At 37.2% G+C, this 16,127-nt stretch overlaps 1 protein-coding gene across 1 annotated transcript in view; it reads right to left on the bottom strand.

The window, feature by feature from the left end:
- Positions 1-16,127, bottom strand: part of CACNA1I (calcium voltage-gated channel subunit alpha1 I) — a 346,803-nt gene that overhangs the window by 132,560 nt on the left and 198,116 nt on the right. The gene's annotated exons all lie outside the window — the stretch shown is intronic.

The following is a 16,127-nucleotide window of genomic DNA, read 5'->3' as shown; positions in this document are numbered from 1 at the left end:
CTGACAGAATGGCACAAATTCCCTTTTGTATGTCATTTCTTCCTCTTCAGTCTATCCTGAGACTTTGCTGGTAGGAAAGTATTAGAAGGAAGCATCACTCTGCAAATCATATTATAGGTTGTCACTTCACTGAGGCTGGAGAGACCAAACAAATGACTGGCATTCAGTGCTGTATATCTCAGGCTGCATCTTCATGATATGATGACAATATCAGGCTATTGATTGGGTAGCGGATACCCTTTGGGAATCTTTAAATCTGAACATGAACACTCCACATACTTTACAAAACCAGGCATCCCAAATCCTCAGGTTCAATTCAAAATGCTAGCCTTAACCTTTAGGACTTAAAAACTAGCAGGAGATCAGAAATAGTTCTTCCATTCAAGCACATGTATCCATTTGCTTATTCAGTACCTGAAGCTCAGCCAATGGTACCTTGAGAAGGAGTGAGCTAAGGTCTAGCGGAGGTGGAGAACTTGAAGCTCTCCAGACACTGCCAACTTAACATTCCCACCATCTTTTACTCTTGATCACATTGGCTGGGCTGGATGCCTAAATTTGTTCAGCAGAATCTGAAGGACCACAATTTCTCCTAACTTGCTCTAGAGAATGAACATTTTCAGGGCCTTCATAATTTACTAGTACTTTAAAAATTAATGTAATGCTTATGTGTCAATTTTTTGCTATGAGCCTCCTCGGAAGGGATATCTGTATTTGTATATATATCTATAAATAAAATACACAAAATGGGGGATATAAACTCCCTAATCAGAATGTTGAATACCTAAGTGGAAACAGAGCTTTTTGAGGTAGTACAAGGTGAAGGAATAACAACACAGAAGATTTTCTTAATGTGAAATGTTACTCAATTCTTCCAATCCTGAAGGGACTATGACTTTATAGGATCTGTTACACTAAATCAAGAGAAGAGACGAGAACATTGATGCACATACAAAAGGAGTGGAGCTATGGTTGCCAGCTGCAACCACCATTGTGCCTGTTTTGACCCCCTCTGCAGTTGCCAGTGAGAAGGTGAAAAGACTGGAAATCAGCACTTCCTTAACATTAATCAGTGCAGAAATATTTTAGTTTTAAAATAAGTGATTTTATGTACATACTGGCTGAGCATATTATGCTGAGCTATAATGAAATTTGCTTGCTTATGGTTTAAGTGTGTTGTCAACTGTATTTTTTTCAATATAGCATGGTTAGGCAAACTATGATTTAATGCAGTGTATGAACTCAGTCACAGTTTATTCTGTCTGGCATCTGCCCTCCAGTAGAGAGAACTGTAACTCGGTGCAACCTTCTCAGGAGATCCAAACCATTGCCAAGCTTCCATAAGCCAGGTCTCTAAGTTTCTAATATTCAAAGAGAAGAATAGGTTTAAGTTTTATTAGGCAATTAGTATACGATTTTTCTTGAATCAGTGTAAACAAGCAACTTCCAAAACAGCACAAATATACAGCCTGAATGCTTGGTGCTATAAGACAACTGAAAAGAACTCCTGCCATCCATGACCTACTTATGGACTGCCTGGATGCATCCAGGAAAAAAGATGCACTGTTGGCTTGATCTGGCAGAATTCTCTATATGTTCTTAAATTCCTCTCCAGTTTATGCATGTTTGCCATTGCTGACCTCTCTTCAGTGAAGCAAGAAAGATGACACAGAAAAATGAAGTCTTCCTCAACCTGGTATCCTCCAGATATGCTTTTCTTTCAGAATTCCTCATTGTAGACCACCTGATGGAGCTGGAGGGCACCAAGCTAGAAAATCAAATCAAAATCCAACTCTCCTGAGTCCTGCTCCTGAACTTTAACAGCAAAGAGACTAGAGCAGATAGAATTAAGTGGTATAATTAATCAATTAATTCATGAATCATATTAACATTCAGAGCAGTCTCCCATGGAAGAATTTTCAGGTCTGATGACATTGTCATAAACAATTTATATTCATCCCTCCAGTCGGGATTCAAGATAATCTTTCAAAGAATAAATGTTTTGTCAGTGAGAGTTTCCTTCTTTGATCATTAGCACATTGCAATAAATCATAAATGTTCAATTTAACTGATAAAGTAGGTCCATTCATGGAGGTACTTGAGAAATCAGTCCTGCATTTCATTGCTACTTGAGGGAATTTGCTTTTGCCCACAAAACATCTTCTTTTTGTCCAGAAATATAGGAATTGATACCCATAATTAGGGTTTATTCTAACACACAGCTGAACACATTTTGTGCTGCTGGTAAAAATAGTAGATATTTTGCCATTTGGAGTATGAGATTAATTAGAGGCAGAATTGTTGAGATATAAATTAAGACAGTTCCTTTCAATCTTTATACCTTTATATTAACAATATATTATTGGGATCAACAACTTGACTAGTTAAAAGCATTTATGAATTGTTTGAATTGTCTATAAATACTTTGTGCAGATAAACAACTTAGTTATATAGTGGTAAGGAAATCTCTATTATACATAACTTTATATAGAGTGAGAAGACAACCCCAAACAAAAAATCCTTCAAGATTCCAGATGGTCTTGCCCTTCCAAATTTTAAACTGGATCATAAAGCAAGCTGCCTGTCATGGATAACAGAGTAGATAAAATCCCTGAATAGTAGAATGGCAATCTTGGAAGGAACCAGCTTAGCCAATGGACTTCATAAATATTTATGGTATAGAGATACAAAGGAGGATAAAAATTTAAAAGGACACATTAGACAAATTTGATAAAAGCATGGAATTCTACAAAGGGAATAATAAGCCCAACAATTTCTTCTCTAGCTTCTCCCTCAAATGCTTTTTATGATGGAGACAATTACAGCAAGGAAAATGTAATTACATATGCAGATATGTTTTATTCAGATTCTACGAACAGATTAAAAACACAGCAAGAACCACTCAGTGAAGGCCAGAAGATACCATGGTTGATGTACCTATAAATTCCTGGAAGGGTAAAATCAGATCTCAAGAAGGAAGGAGGGGTATTAAGAAAAAAGACAGAATTTGAAATGCTCATATGAAACCAACAGCATCTGTTGGGTTGCATATACAGTATAAACCTTTACTTAGATATGATACAGAGACAGAAGAAACAAAAAAACTGTATGATAACATGGATGCAAAATTTTAAAGAAATAGTTACAACACAACAATGGGAAGAATTATGGACTAAAATTATAAAATTTACACCGAATTATAACTTAAAGGAAAATGAGTACAAAATGCTCTACAGTTGGTATACAACTCTATCAATAGTATCTAAGATAGACAAATCATACAGTAATAAATGTTGGAAATGCCATGAAACAGAGGGAACATTTTATCACATGTGGTAGACATGTAAACCCCCTCCCACAAAGTACCAGAAAGATGTACATAGTACAATGCAGAAAATTTTGGAATTTAAATGCGAAACGAAACCACAAATTTTCTTATTAGGTATAATCTCAGAAAAAATCAACAAGAACTGTCATAATTTAATACATGCTTACAGCAGTGAGGATAAATTTTCCTCAACACTCAAAGAAAGATACAATTCCAACAATATTGGGATTGGGAACTTGGAGAATATGCAGCAATGGCAAAGCTAACAGTACTGTTTAACCAAATAAGTTATAAGCACTTAGAGTGCTCCCCTTACATTTATGATCTTTTGTAGCCATCTGGTTTTTTATCTTCTATTTTTATTTTTATTTTTATATTGTATTATATTTTATGTTTTATTATGATTACTGTTTTTAATTTTTAATTGACTAACTTATTGTAAACTGCTCAGAGTCCCTCTTTGGGGGGAGATGGATGGTAGTATAAATTTGAGAAACAAACAAATAAATAAATAAGTTTAACCAAATTTAAGCAAGAATGGTTCCCATACATACATCATGCAGCATGGCAAATAATTACCGTCTAGCTTCTAAGGGGACTTAAATGTCTACAAAATGGCAAATTTGCAGATATACAAAAAGGGGGAAGTTAGAAACTCAATAGCTCCTTTTCCTTTTCTTTTTTAATTTTTTTTTGGTATTTTAATTCTTGTTAAATTTGTTTTCCTTATCTATTTTTCCCTTCTATTCTATTATCCATCCATCCATCCATCCTGCAATACTAAGTAATCAACTCAAGACCAAAACCTTCATTGTATAATGAATACTTTGATGTAATCAGCAGCACGTTATTTTGTAAGAAAAAATTTGTATGAAAAAGTAAAAAACTGTAATTAGTAGAAATAATGTTTCTTTCTCTTTTCTTTATTTCCAATACTCTAAGTTATCTAAACAATAGAATGTTAATAATTTTAATTAATACTGTTCAAATATCATATTTGATATTGTTTCAAAACAATATGTTATCAAGATTTACAAAATGTATAATGTATATAATGTATCAAGATTTACAATAAAAATAAAAAGGAAAAAAAGTTCCCAAATTGAAAAAAAGGACATCTCTATTATAATGTCATGCACAATGCCTCCTTTCATATTATATTAAATTTACATTTTCTTTGTTTCAACATAATCGGATCACCACCATCTGAAACTTGGTGGGAGAACTGCTGGTTTTGTGAGCTTCTGAGAAAATCCATTGATTTATCTGATAAAATTTTGAGGCCGCTTAATTCCTCAACAACTCTGGGTAGTTTACATTTAAAAAATGGTTTTAAACCGTATCTGCTTTCTTGGTTTTGCTATGTCTTTCATTCTCGGATTAGCTTTAATCATCCACAAAAGTACCCATATCCTAGAATTACCACTCTAGATCTTCAGCAAAGGGATAGAAGACTTCTCAGTTATGTTGACAGCTGCCCCATCTGTGCAATGGCTGAAGTTGGAGGGGCAGGAAGTAGCAGTGCTCTGACCAGAAAGAACTGTTACATAAACATCGAGTAGATGTCTCAAGGCTAGGAAAGGAAGCCAACATTCTGTTGTATTGAAAAGATGGAAAAGTCCTGCAATTTAAACCCTGGAGCAGATATATACACAGAACTTGATTTTTGTGTTCTGCACTGTGTTCTGCATATATATAGTTACTATCTTTTCTGCAGTAAAGCCAGTTATCTAGCAAAGTCCTGTCCCTGAAGTTTCTGCTGTAAGCACGTTTCCTGAATACAGGATTGAGTGGCTCAGGGTTTCTCAGCCAGAGTTCCAAAGGTGTCCATTGTCACTGACTCTTAGCCATGCCTAATTTGTTTTACTTCTCTAGACATCTGTTTTATGGAGTTTTCCATCTTCTTCTTTCATCTCTTCTTTCATCTTTACAGGTCTTTCATCCATTCTCTTTTCAAAAGCTGTCAATTTAGTATCAAGTGATTCAGCTAACCTACTGGCCAGTTGCTCAAACATTATCTGAAGCAAATCTGGTGTAATTTCTCTCTCTACAGGTTGCTTTAGTGATCCTCTCCTCCCTTCCATTCTTGCTGCTTTTCTAGTAGTTGCTGTTATGGTATTATAATCCAAAAATGAAAGTGTCTCAAACAAGGGAAAAGGCAAGCTTCCCCCCACTTTTTTTTTCTTTTTTGTCTTCCTGTGCCCTTAATTCTTTTATCTCAAGTGGTACTCCATAGTTACAGTCAGCATCACAATCAACATCTCCATAGTTACAGTCAGCATCACAGTCTGGCTCGTATTACCTTTATCTTTTCTTTTGTAAAATCCACCCATTGTCTGCACTCTTTAATAGTAAACAAAAAGCATTCCCACAAAGGTCCAGTATGTTTGTTTAATTCCAATTTGTTCAAAAGCACTTTTGCCCAAAAATCATCTTTCAAAATAACTGTCTCCTTTATCTCTTTTAAATTTTCTTAATCCTCTCCTTATTAAGCTTTTTGCCAAAAGTTTTAAAGTCTTTAAAACCTTTTTTTCCTTCCTTTTTAATCCATAAAAAATAGTAACTCACCAAGTGGAATTTTCTTATCCTGCTGCTCAGAAAATCTCTCTTTAGCTGTAAATTAGTTACATCTGAAAATGTTTAAGAAATGAGACTCATGTGAACCTTGTGTTCATATAGGCTGCATTATGGCTGTGAGGTTGACTGAAATCCCTTGATGCCCAGCTGCTCAACTCATGAGCTGACTACAAAATCTTCAGTTCCTGCAGTCTACTCACGAGGAGCAGCTGTCCATAGTGCAAGTGGGTGATCTCATGATCTCTCCTTTTTCTGGAGAGACTTCACTGGCCAGAATTCACTGTCTGGATGCCGATCTGGCCGCAATACTGTCCCCACTCCTTCAGGGGTGTCTAGTTTGCCATGAATCTTCACCAGATGCAACAGAGCCCTTTTTCTATTTGCCTATGACAAAGAACTAGCTCAAGGATGAGAAATACATGGTTTCAAGGCTACTTTTCTCCATTTTTGTTGCTCGGAGCCCTCTCTAATCATAATTGTTATAACTGGGTGAGCTATTCCAACTATTTTGAGGTAGAAAGCACAAGAAATCTATAACCCCCCAAACATACAATTTTAAAAACCAAATATCTCCAAAATTCAAAGAGAAAAAAAAAAATGAAAATCTTGGTTCCATCGATTTCTGGTATTCCGCCTCTTGTACTTTGCATATTACCCTGACCAGTATGACCTTTGGCCCTACGTTAAGTGGAACCCCTGGAAACAAAACATTTGTCTATACCTGAATTGGTCTTCAGTTTCTAAATTAGTACAGTGGAATTCATCTCAACATTTCCAAGAAATGGATGGGAAGAATTCCAGCTTATAATACTGCTCTTTCTATGTCTATTCACTGGACTGGATTCTGTATTAATTTGTGTTTTGAAAGTTCTATGACCTACTTTTAGTTGTCTCTCATTTTGTTTTGATCTCTTACACTTTCTAATCAAGCCAACTACTGATATCTGTTGCTAGTTCTTGATCAAACAGGCTCTGACCCACAAAAACAGATCTAATGTGAACTGTGGAATGTTTCCAGAAGCAATATTACTAATTCCAGGAGACACAAGTCATGTTTTCACTTGGACAAGTGAAGTTACCCCTTGTTCAGCTTCAGTTCCACCACTATAAAACAGGCATAACTAATTTCACAGGACTACTGCAAAGATGGGTAAGATACCAATTATCAGACATACAGTGTCTGCAGATCAGGTTTGTTATATAAATCCTGAATTATAATCTGCCCTGACTTTTCTCCAAAAATAGACATTTTGTAACTTCAGCAGTACATAATTACATATAGAAGGCCTAGACCTTGAGGGCTGTCACCACCTAATTCACTCCCTACATTATTAAATATCAAAGGTTGCTCTAGTTGCTGACTCAGCGCTTCCTCCCCAGTGTTAGGCTTTTGCTTTGTTCTTCAGCATATTTAACCAAAAGGCTGCTCTCTGTGAATTGTCATTCAATTCTGTTCCCAGCCCAAAAAGCAGAAAGAGCACCTGTCAAAACCTTTCACAATAGCATTTGCTAGAGGGACATATTTTCCAGGGCACAAGGTATAACTCACTGAAGTGTTATGATTTCTCCTTTTCTCTCTGCTGCCACCTTTCCTCCTCCACCCCTCACCTCTTTTTTTTTTAACTTGATTACTTTTGTGGTAATTGAGTGAAATGATGTTTTCCCTGAAATGCAGTAGTGCTTATGTATTTTCATCCTCCCATGAGGAACTTAGAGAAAGTGGCAGATTTTGTATAGACAATGAAAAATATTCAGTCTCCTGCTAAAAATAATTTGGAGAGATTTAGATGGTTAATGTAAACCATCTCAGAAATTGGTCAATTTTATCCCTTTTCTATGCATGTCTCTTTTATTTATTTTCAGGCCCTTGCAGAAGGACATCTAAGCCAGAAAATGGGAGCTATAATTGATGTAAAACAACTGGAATTTTCTCTCCTTTTTGAATGCAATCGAAGCAATCTCCTTTGTCTTTATTGCTCTTCAGATGTAGAACCAGCATTTCTAAAGGTAACACGATGCCTAAAGAGTGTAATTCAACACATCTGGAGGACATCAGTTTAGAGGAGGTTGCACTAATTTTCAAGGTGCTCATAGAGGAAAACACAGACCAGAAGAAACTGTCTTCCTTATTCCACTTTGCAACTAAATACGGGTAATATTTCAATTTGATTTTGCTACAGTGTAACAATATTATATGAAATATGCACATTTGCAGAGCCAAATAAACAAATAAATAAAGTATATGTTGGATTTATTTACTTTTTTTCACCAGCAAGAATAGATTCCCTATAATTCTTTCTACAACTTTCTGGCTTCTGCATAACTCAGTATTATTTTATTACTTCAAATTGAGGTATGCAGAAGCCAGAAAGTTGTAGAAATAACAACAGGGAATCTATTCTTGCTAGGAGAAAAAAATATGCCAGCCTTTCATAACCTGCTACCTCAAGATGTGTGGAAAATACAACTCCCAGCCAGAATGGCCTTTGGGCATTCTAGCCAGAATTCTAAGGGCTGTACATCTATACAGTCTGCCTTCCCTGTATTTCACTCCCTCTAAGCCAATTTGACGCATAGGACCATGCATGCCAGTAATTATCATTCTGTTCAATGCCTAGAAAATGAACTTGCATTTTTGAGCAAACACATGAACATGTGAAACAAAATATACACACTTGATCTTAGCTAAAAGGCTGAGAAGTGTTTGTGTATCTGCTCAGACTCTGAAATTGAGACAGTAGCACACATACTTCTGAAATGCCCTATCTATCACTTTTGGAGAGCAGAGTTAATCTTCTCTCATTACAAACTATTCAGACCACTCTCAAATGGCAACCATGCATTACCTGCCAAATGACCAGGTTCAGGTAGCCTCAAGAATTGTAGCCAAATTTTGTACCATTGCTAAGTCAATTAGAAGTTTTTGAACCTGATTTTTTCCTAGGTGTATCTTGTGCAGGCATGAATAGGTTTGTCATGCTCCCAGATTAATTGTTCCCAGAACATCTGATCTGACTCGCATGCATGAATGGAATCAACAAGGGTTGAGACTTGCAAGTCAGTAGAAGTGGGAGAGGGACAAGCCAGGAGTGTGAAAGCATCTTGTTTGGACTATCTCTGGCATTCAAGGTCAACCAGCAGAGCCATTGCAGACATCTGCACAGAACTGAATGAACTGGCACGAGAAGGAGGGCTGCATACCAAAGAAGGAGGAGGGGGTTGAATTAATTGGGCTGTTTAACTTGGGGAAAGCACGGGAACTTCTATTCGCAACTTTTTCTCTGTAATGCACACTACACTCCATTAAAGAGATTTCTACTTTATCACGTATGAATTGAATGTAATGGTAAGCTGAGTAGGCAGTCATCACAAGGTTGTTTTAAAATCTTGTTTAAATTGAATCAGTGTAATGTTTTAACTTCTGCATGTTTGGTCTATGACCATATATTTTAATAAACAAAACAATGTGAAACAAAATATGTTTTTCTATTTGCATTGTACCCCAGAGAAAGTTAAATATAGGCTGTAACCTGCAGTGCTTGTGGCATGTCTGTCACATAGGAAAAGGTCAAGACTAGTTTTCTCTCACTCCAGAACTAAAATTTAAGGTACAAGAAGGCAGAGTTTGAATGAACGTTAGAAAAATCTTCCTAACTGTAAGAGCAGTTCAATAATGGAATCACTTAGTTGGAGAGGTGATGGGCTTACCTTCACTGGATGTTTTCAAGCAGAGTCTAGACAGCCACCTGTATGGGATGCTTTCATTTGGATTTTTGTAATGAGATTAGACTTAATGGCCTAAATGGCCCTTCCAATATTATGATTCTAGCAAGGAAGGAGCTGTTTACCTCATTGCTCTCATCTGCATTAGAGGGGGATGGTACTACCTCCCCATTTGCAAACACAGCTCACTGACAGTTAATCTACTCTTTGAGCAAGTCAATACATGAACGGATTAAGAAGCTAAACCACTCTTAAAAGTGGAGAAGAAAACTGTGATGGGATTTGAGCACAGAGCTTATAGGGTAATTTCATGCATGCAGCATTTCTCACTGACAGCTACATTTTCTTTGGATCATGATAACTATTTGTTTGTAAGATAATAACCCATATCAGGCCTGCTTCTTTTTATGGAAATATACCTACTGAATTATCTTGAGAAACTTCAGCACATAAAATAATTTCTTAATTTCTTCCATCAGAATTTGCCAAAGACTGCATAATGTACCATTCTGAAATAATTACATATTTCCATTGGATGATACATTCAAGCAACCCACTCAGATCAGGAGGGCCCAGGTCCTCACCAAATATCTGGAAAGAGACAGTATGAGAGGGCAACTTGTAGTAGACAGGAGGGTGGTCCAAAAGCAAGTCTGCAAACAAATACTTGCTTCCAATCTTAGAGCAAAGAAATGATTTAGTCCAACTTATTCAAAATAACCCAATAATTGAAATGTGGAAGAAAGCTTTGGTCAAAAAAGATGCTGGACCCACTAAAGAAGTAAGAAATTACCTATAGAAAAAAGTGGACACAAATGATAGTAGTTTACGGTTAAAACCAGGGATACTAGGAATTCAGCCTTTCTAGAAACAACTTATTGACCTAATAACCCTGGTCTCAAATCTCAGAGATATGAACATAAGCAGTTCTACTCCTCACTGAAAACTAAAAAAACACAGTGTGTTAGATCTCACAGGCTGAGAAAGATGTGATGCAACATCCACTCATGCCTGGATCCTACAACAGTTACCTGGAGCAGCTGATCCCTCTTTTTAAGCTTTAAGCTTAGCCTGATTCCTACTGTGGTTAGGAGAGAGATGATATTTGCACCCTGATGAGCCAAACATTTGTGTTGGGGTCAATAGTTTGCACAGTCCCAATATCACACTTTGCACTGATTAGGAGCAGATGCCTTGCTGACAGTCAGTAGTATGGATTGCCTACTGCTGTCTGCAGTAATAAGGACAGTTGGATGATGCCTAAAATGGGTACTTAAGCATCCTAGAAGTCAAAAGACCTTTAGTGTCCTTCCCCTTTCAGACACAAGCCTTGGAGCAGTTACATACTATCTACCATGGATCTTCATACTGCAGCTTGAAATGCTGCCCTATTATAATATCCTTTGGCCCATAGCATAGCTACTTTGTGAATTACCTGCTGGTTCTTTGAGGTTGCCATCAGCTGTGGTCTCATATTCAAGAGGGGGCAGCTCCTCCTCTTCCTGATGCATCATCATCCTCTGTGTTGCAGAGGGAAGGGGAATAGATTGATTGGGCAAAAGGTTAGTGTTATCACTATCTCCTTTGCTTATACCAAAGGAAGATCCCTTCCTCCAGCAATGGCCCTGCCTTGATCTCACCCACTACAGTACCAGCTAATGGCACCACTGATACCATGGAAGTGGCCATGTTACTAAAGTCCATTTTTGTGATGGAATGTTGAATAGACCTTGGAACACAGAGGAAAGAACAGGATTGTTACAGAAAAGGTTAGTTAATCCAGGATGCATGAAACAAGATTCAGAGCAACCCTGCCATAATTACACTAGATATACACTGAGCTGGAGAATATATAGGCCATATATTCCAACTACATATTCCTTCTTGAAATTTCCAACTTTGGCATTCCAGTCTCCAACCACAAGCAGCACATCTTGCTTAAACTTTAAAAGGGATGAATTAAAAGCAGGGGAGGGGAGGGAATGGGGGAAATCCCTCTCTCATGTGCTCCCTTTCAACTGGTATCATCACACTACTTTAAAACTAAAATTGAAGCTTAAAAATTATAAACAAGAGATTATTTAAAATAGGATTAGCATGTGTGGGAGTCTTTTCAGGTGGGCAAACACATATATACATCAAGCTCCATCAGCATCAGCCCAGCTGCAATCATTTTAGTCACAGGAAGGTCCTCTCCAGCAGCGGCAAACTAGAGGTATAGAGTGGCCCTTCAGTGACCCGTGGCTGATGCGGTTTTGCTCCAGCATCCTACCTCCCACCCTGCTTCATCTCATTCAGCCTAAGCAAACAAACTGGCAGTCTAGGGGGAAAAAAACCCAGCTGCAGCCTCAACACAAAAGTCCAACTGTGATGCTCAGAACAGTGCGAACACTCAGAACATTCTGATCTCAAAATGGATGAAGGTTTTGATTTGAGCCTGGAATGCCCAAAACAGCTGTTTTGAGGCTGAACAGGGAAAGCTGGAGTAGCTCAAGCAAAGAAAAGGTGGGGAATAATGAATTACAGGACTTGTTTTTACACTCAGGTTCAATAAACTACTTGCTCAACAATATTCCGATACTGTTGTTCCTCTCAGTTTGTGATACTGTCTTTTTCAGTCCCTTACAGGTTTTTAGCTACTAATTCCAGTCCTGACTGATGCCTGTTGTCATTCTGGTTTTCTTTCTGTATTTCTGCCTCTTCTGTTGCTGTTCAATTTCTCCCATAAAACTTCTACACTATTTTTCTTGGCTTAGTCCTGACTTATTATCTTTGCTCTCCTCCCTGGCTCTTTTTATTCTTTCCAGTCCAACTGATATTGGAAAGAAACTGTGTAGAGAGACTCATGATTCTGTCTGTCTGTCTGTCTGTCTATCAGCAGAATAACCCTCCCAAACCAGAGCAGAATGGGACCAAATTTGGTGTGTGAGAGAAGCCATCAAATGAAAGATGGTTTGAAGTTGGGACACATCTAATTGGAGGCTATGGAGAAAAATGATTCAGAAAATGTTCCTATGGGAGTGGCTTGGAGTACTTCCAGATGCTCCATTCTTAAGCTGTTTTCCCACCTCCTCCCTGGTCATGTGACCTGGAGTGGGATTGCTAATAATAAGGGGTTGGAAAAAATTCCAGACCTATGCTCAGCCTGCTTTCCTCATCTTATTTCCATCTATTCTTCAGTGATAATCCAGGATATTCTTCTGAGTTAGGCTAGAAGCCTTGAGTTAGCAAAATGACTGTCCTGATCACTTGTGCCATGTACTGCTGATCAATGATTTCATAGCCTGACTTGAGTTAGTATGCATCAAGAGAATACGGGCTCTGCCCCCTTTATCACACAGAACAGACTGCAAGCATATTTGAAATAGGGACTCACAAGCACCTACAGGCATTAATTCATACAAGCCTGGCAGGCTACAACTTTGATGGCTTTTCAAAATGATAGAAAGCATGCACTTATTTATTATACAGGCATGAATTCAGAGGCATTAAATCATTTCCCTGATTCCAGATTATAGAAAACAGGAAGTGGGGGGGGGGTAGGAATCATTTTGTTGCTCATTACAATCATTACAAAAAGGCAGGAGGATGGAAGATGTCAGCATCCATTCTCAGGTTGCTTTTAAATTCTTCTTAAGAACAATTGCTGACTGGAAACCCCTTATGGACTTTTTGCATAAAACAGGAAAAAAATGAACTTAAGATTTATGGTTCTGATGATTAGACAGAATAGACTGTAGAAAGAAGAGAGTCATGATGTAACTTTAGAGAAAGAGGTAAATTTATAATTGGACTTACAACTGCTGTAAAGAAGATTGGAAGCCGCTTCTTTGTATCTTTTTTCTTTCTTTTCTATCTTTCTTTTACTTTTTCTCTCTTTCTTGCACTTTTAGCTTTCTCTTTGATTTCCTTCTTTTTCTTTTTTCTTTCTTACTTTATATTAGTTTGTATTAGTTTTTATCTTCATAGATAAGATAAAGACAGAGATAGAGATATATAAAGACAACAACCTGAAAGACCAGGTTAGGGACAGATTGTCAGGGAGGAAATGTATGTGGTCACTAAGAGTTGACACTGACCTGATGGCACATAATCAATTAATCAATCAGTCAGATTGGTGGCTATCACCATATCTAATGTTAGGAGCTGCTGCTCCTGAATTTCCCTGCATTTAGTTTTATTAGTATCCTGGGTTTTAACATGTGAGAATGGAGGGAAGAAAAAAAAATTATATTAATATTTTTCAGACCATGTGACTATTAGTTATCTGTATTATGTTGACTGCAAACTAAGATACTAAATGTGCCCTTTTAGAATATTTATACATAACACCTTTAGTTAACTAGACTGTTTTGGATTAAAAATATATAGATTAGACATAACTCCTGTCATTATTACATTCATTCAAACATTGCGGTATTTTCTGGAAAATTGCTTTTTAACCTTTTTTCTGTCCTGACTAAGCAAGAACCACGCCAAGACAAGGAAGAAGTCTCTAGTGTTTTATTACTGCTACCGTAGACAGAAAATCCTACCAAACTGAAGAAGCGTGGGAAAACCCAGACAGACAAACCCCGAAAGTCAAGGCGGGTCTTTTCTGGGTTTCTTTGAATGACAGCTCAAAGTCTCTAAACTACGTATGCATTTTCCCCCTGGATAGGGGCCCCCTCCTGCTCACCATCAGTACTCATGACATTTTCTCATACTAAAAATTCCACAGTTTTTATAAATACTAGTCCACACATCAATTTGATATGCAAATTTTAAGTACTGAATGGAATAGGGAATTTCAGATGTATTGGACCTCATTCAGAAAAGGAATGAGTAAATCATTGTGTTGTTGAATTTGCAATGAGAATAATGCTCCATTCAAACATATGCTTGTTGTGATGTCCTAAAATGTTTACATTCTAAGAAAAAAAATCAGGATTTAATATTTTTTGGATGCCCATCTACGTGGCTAGGCAACAGAAGTGGATTCTCTGCATCTGTCAAGAGCACTGATAGTGAGCAGGAGGGGGCCCCTATCCAGGGGGGAAAACGCATGCGTAGTAGAGAGAATTTGAGCTGTCATTCAAAGAGACACAGAACAGACCCACCCAGAACACCTTTTGAGGTTTATCTGTATGGGTTTTCTCACACTTCTTCAGTTTGTTAGGATTTTCTGTCTACTGTAGCAGTAATAAAACACTAGAGACCTATTCCTCGTCTCAGCGTGGTTCCTGCCTGTCAGGACAGCATCCTACCTTTTGCTAAGAGACTTGTTTGTCAATATGGAAAGATAAATTTATGGCACCAATTATTCAATAGACTGAAGACCTGATGTTACTTGTAACTTATGAACAAGTTGCTTACAGATGTAGACTACACATGGAGGATTATAATGAAATATGGGCATCATTTATTGAAACTTTTATGTAAAATTCTCTATTTAGCTTACTTCTGGAGACATTAAGACTGGGTATTATTACTCTCATAATTCCCAAACCTATTTCCCAGCCAGAGTATATTCAGTTGGGGAGGTTATAGGAAACTAATAGAATAATAATCACATTAATACAGCCATATGTGTTGCAGGGTTTTATTTTTCCTGCCAGCACAAAACCACTTCAGTGCAGTTGTTTAATGCTTGGTGACTCTAAGGAGAGAAGCTGTGCATACTGGCCTTGGATATCATCATGCTCTCTCATTTTAGTCAATATCCCAAATTCAGAAAATCTCTTATCCATGGAAGAAAAACTGTCACCTTACACTGAGGTCCTACAAGTATTTCTGATGGCTGTTCCAATAAAAGTCAAATTGAAATCACTTAAACCTCCTAGCCTGCCAGTTTCTTGAGACTCAATTATTGTCTGGTTAATGTATCCTATTAGTACTAACAGCAATGATACACTGAAACATGGGAAGGCAGGGCAAAAAGCAAACAAGCCACTAAATTATTTAAGTGGATAGCAAGTATCATCCAAGACATACATCAGCCGACCTTGCTGTGAAAAGTGCACATCTGGCAAGGCTAAAGTGGCAAAGGCCATCGAAAGCAAGATGATAGATCAATCCATTTACTCATAAAATAATTCTAGGAATTGGATTAGAAGATGAACAGGAAAAAGCCCCACCAAGTCCTTGTTAAAAACACCATCATTAATGGCTCCTTGGCTCCCAGCTATTTAGACTTATATTAAAAGTTTTGTTGTCTGCTTATTTAGGTATGTAGAAGCTTACCGGGCTATTCTAATATTCTTAATCCAAATTTGGCCTGGAACCCTGTCACCTGTATTCACTCATTGTTCTCTTGTACTAATTATTTTATTTATTAATCATTTTATTAAAATATTCTCATATAAAAATAAAATATGCATAGTTACCTACAACTTTCCATAATATAGTTTTTTATACAACTTTCCTTAATACTGATTTCAATACAAGAACCCCACCATACACTTTTCTGCAAACGAGCTTTAATAATCTAGACCTTTTTTTTTTTTTGCAATGACACATA

This window comes from Candoia aspera, chromosome 7 (genome assembly GCF_035149785.1).
Source record: "Candoia aspera isolate rCanAsp1 chromosome 7, rCanAsp1.hap2, whole genome shotgun sequence".
NCBI classification, from domain to species: Eukaryota; Metazoa; Chordata; class Lepidosauria; order Squamata; family Boidae; genus Candoia; species Candoia aspera.
Note: the sequence above shows the minus strand (reverse complement) of the source record. Positions and strands in the feature narration are given on the sequence as shown.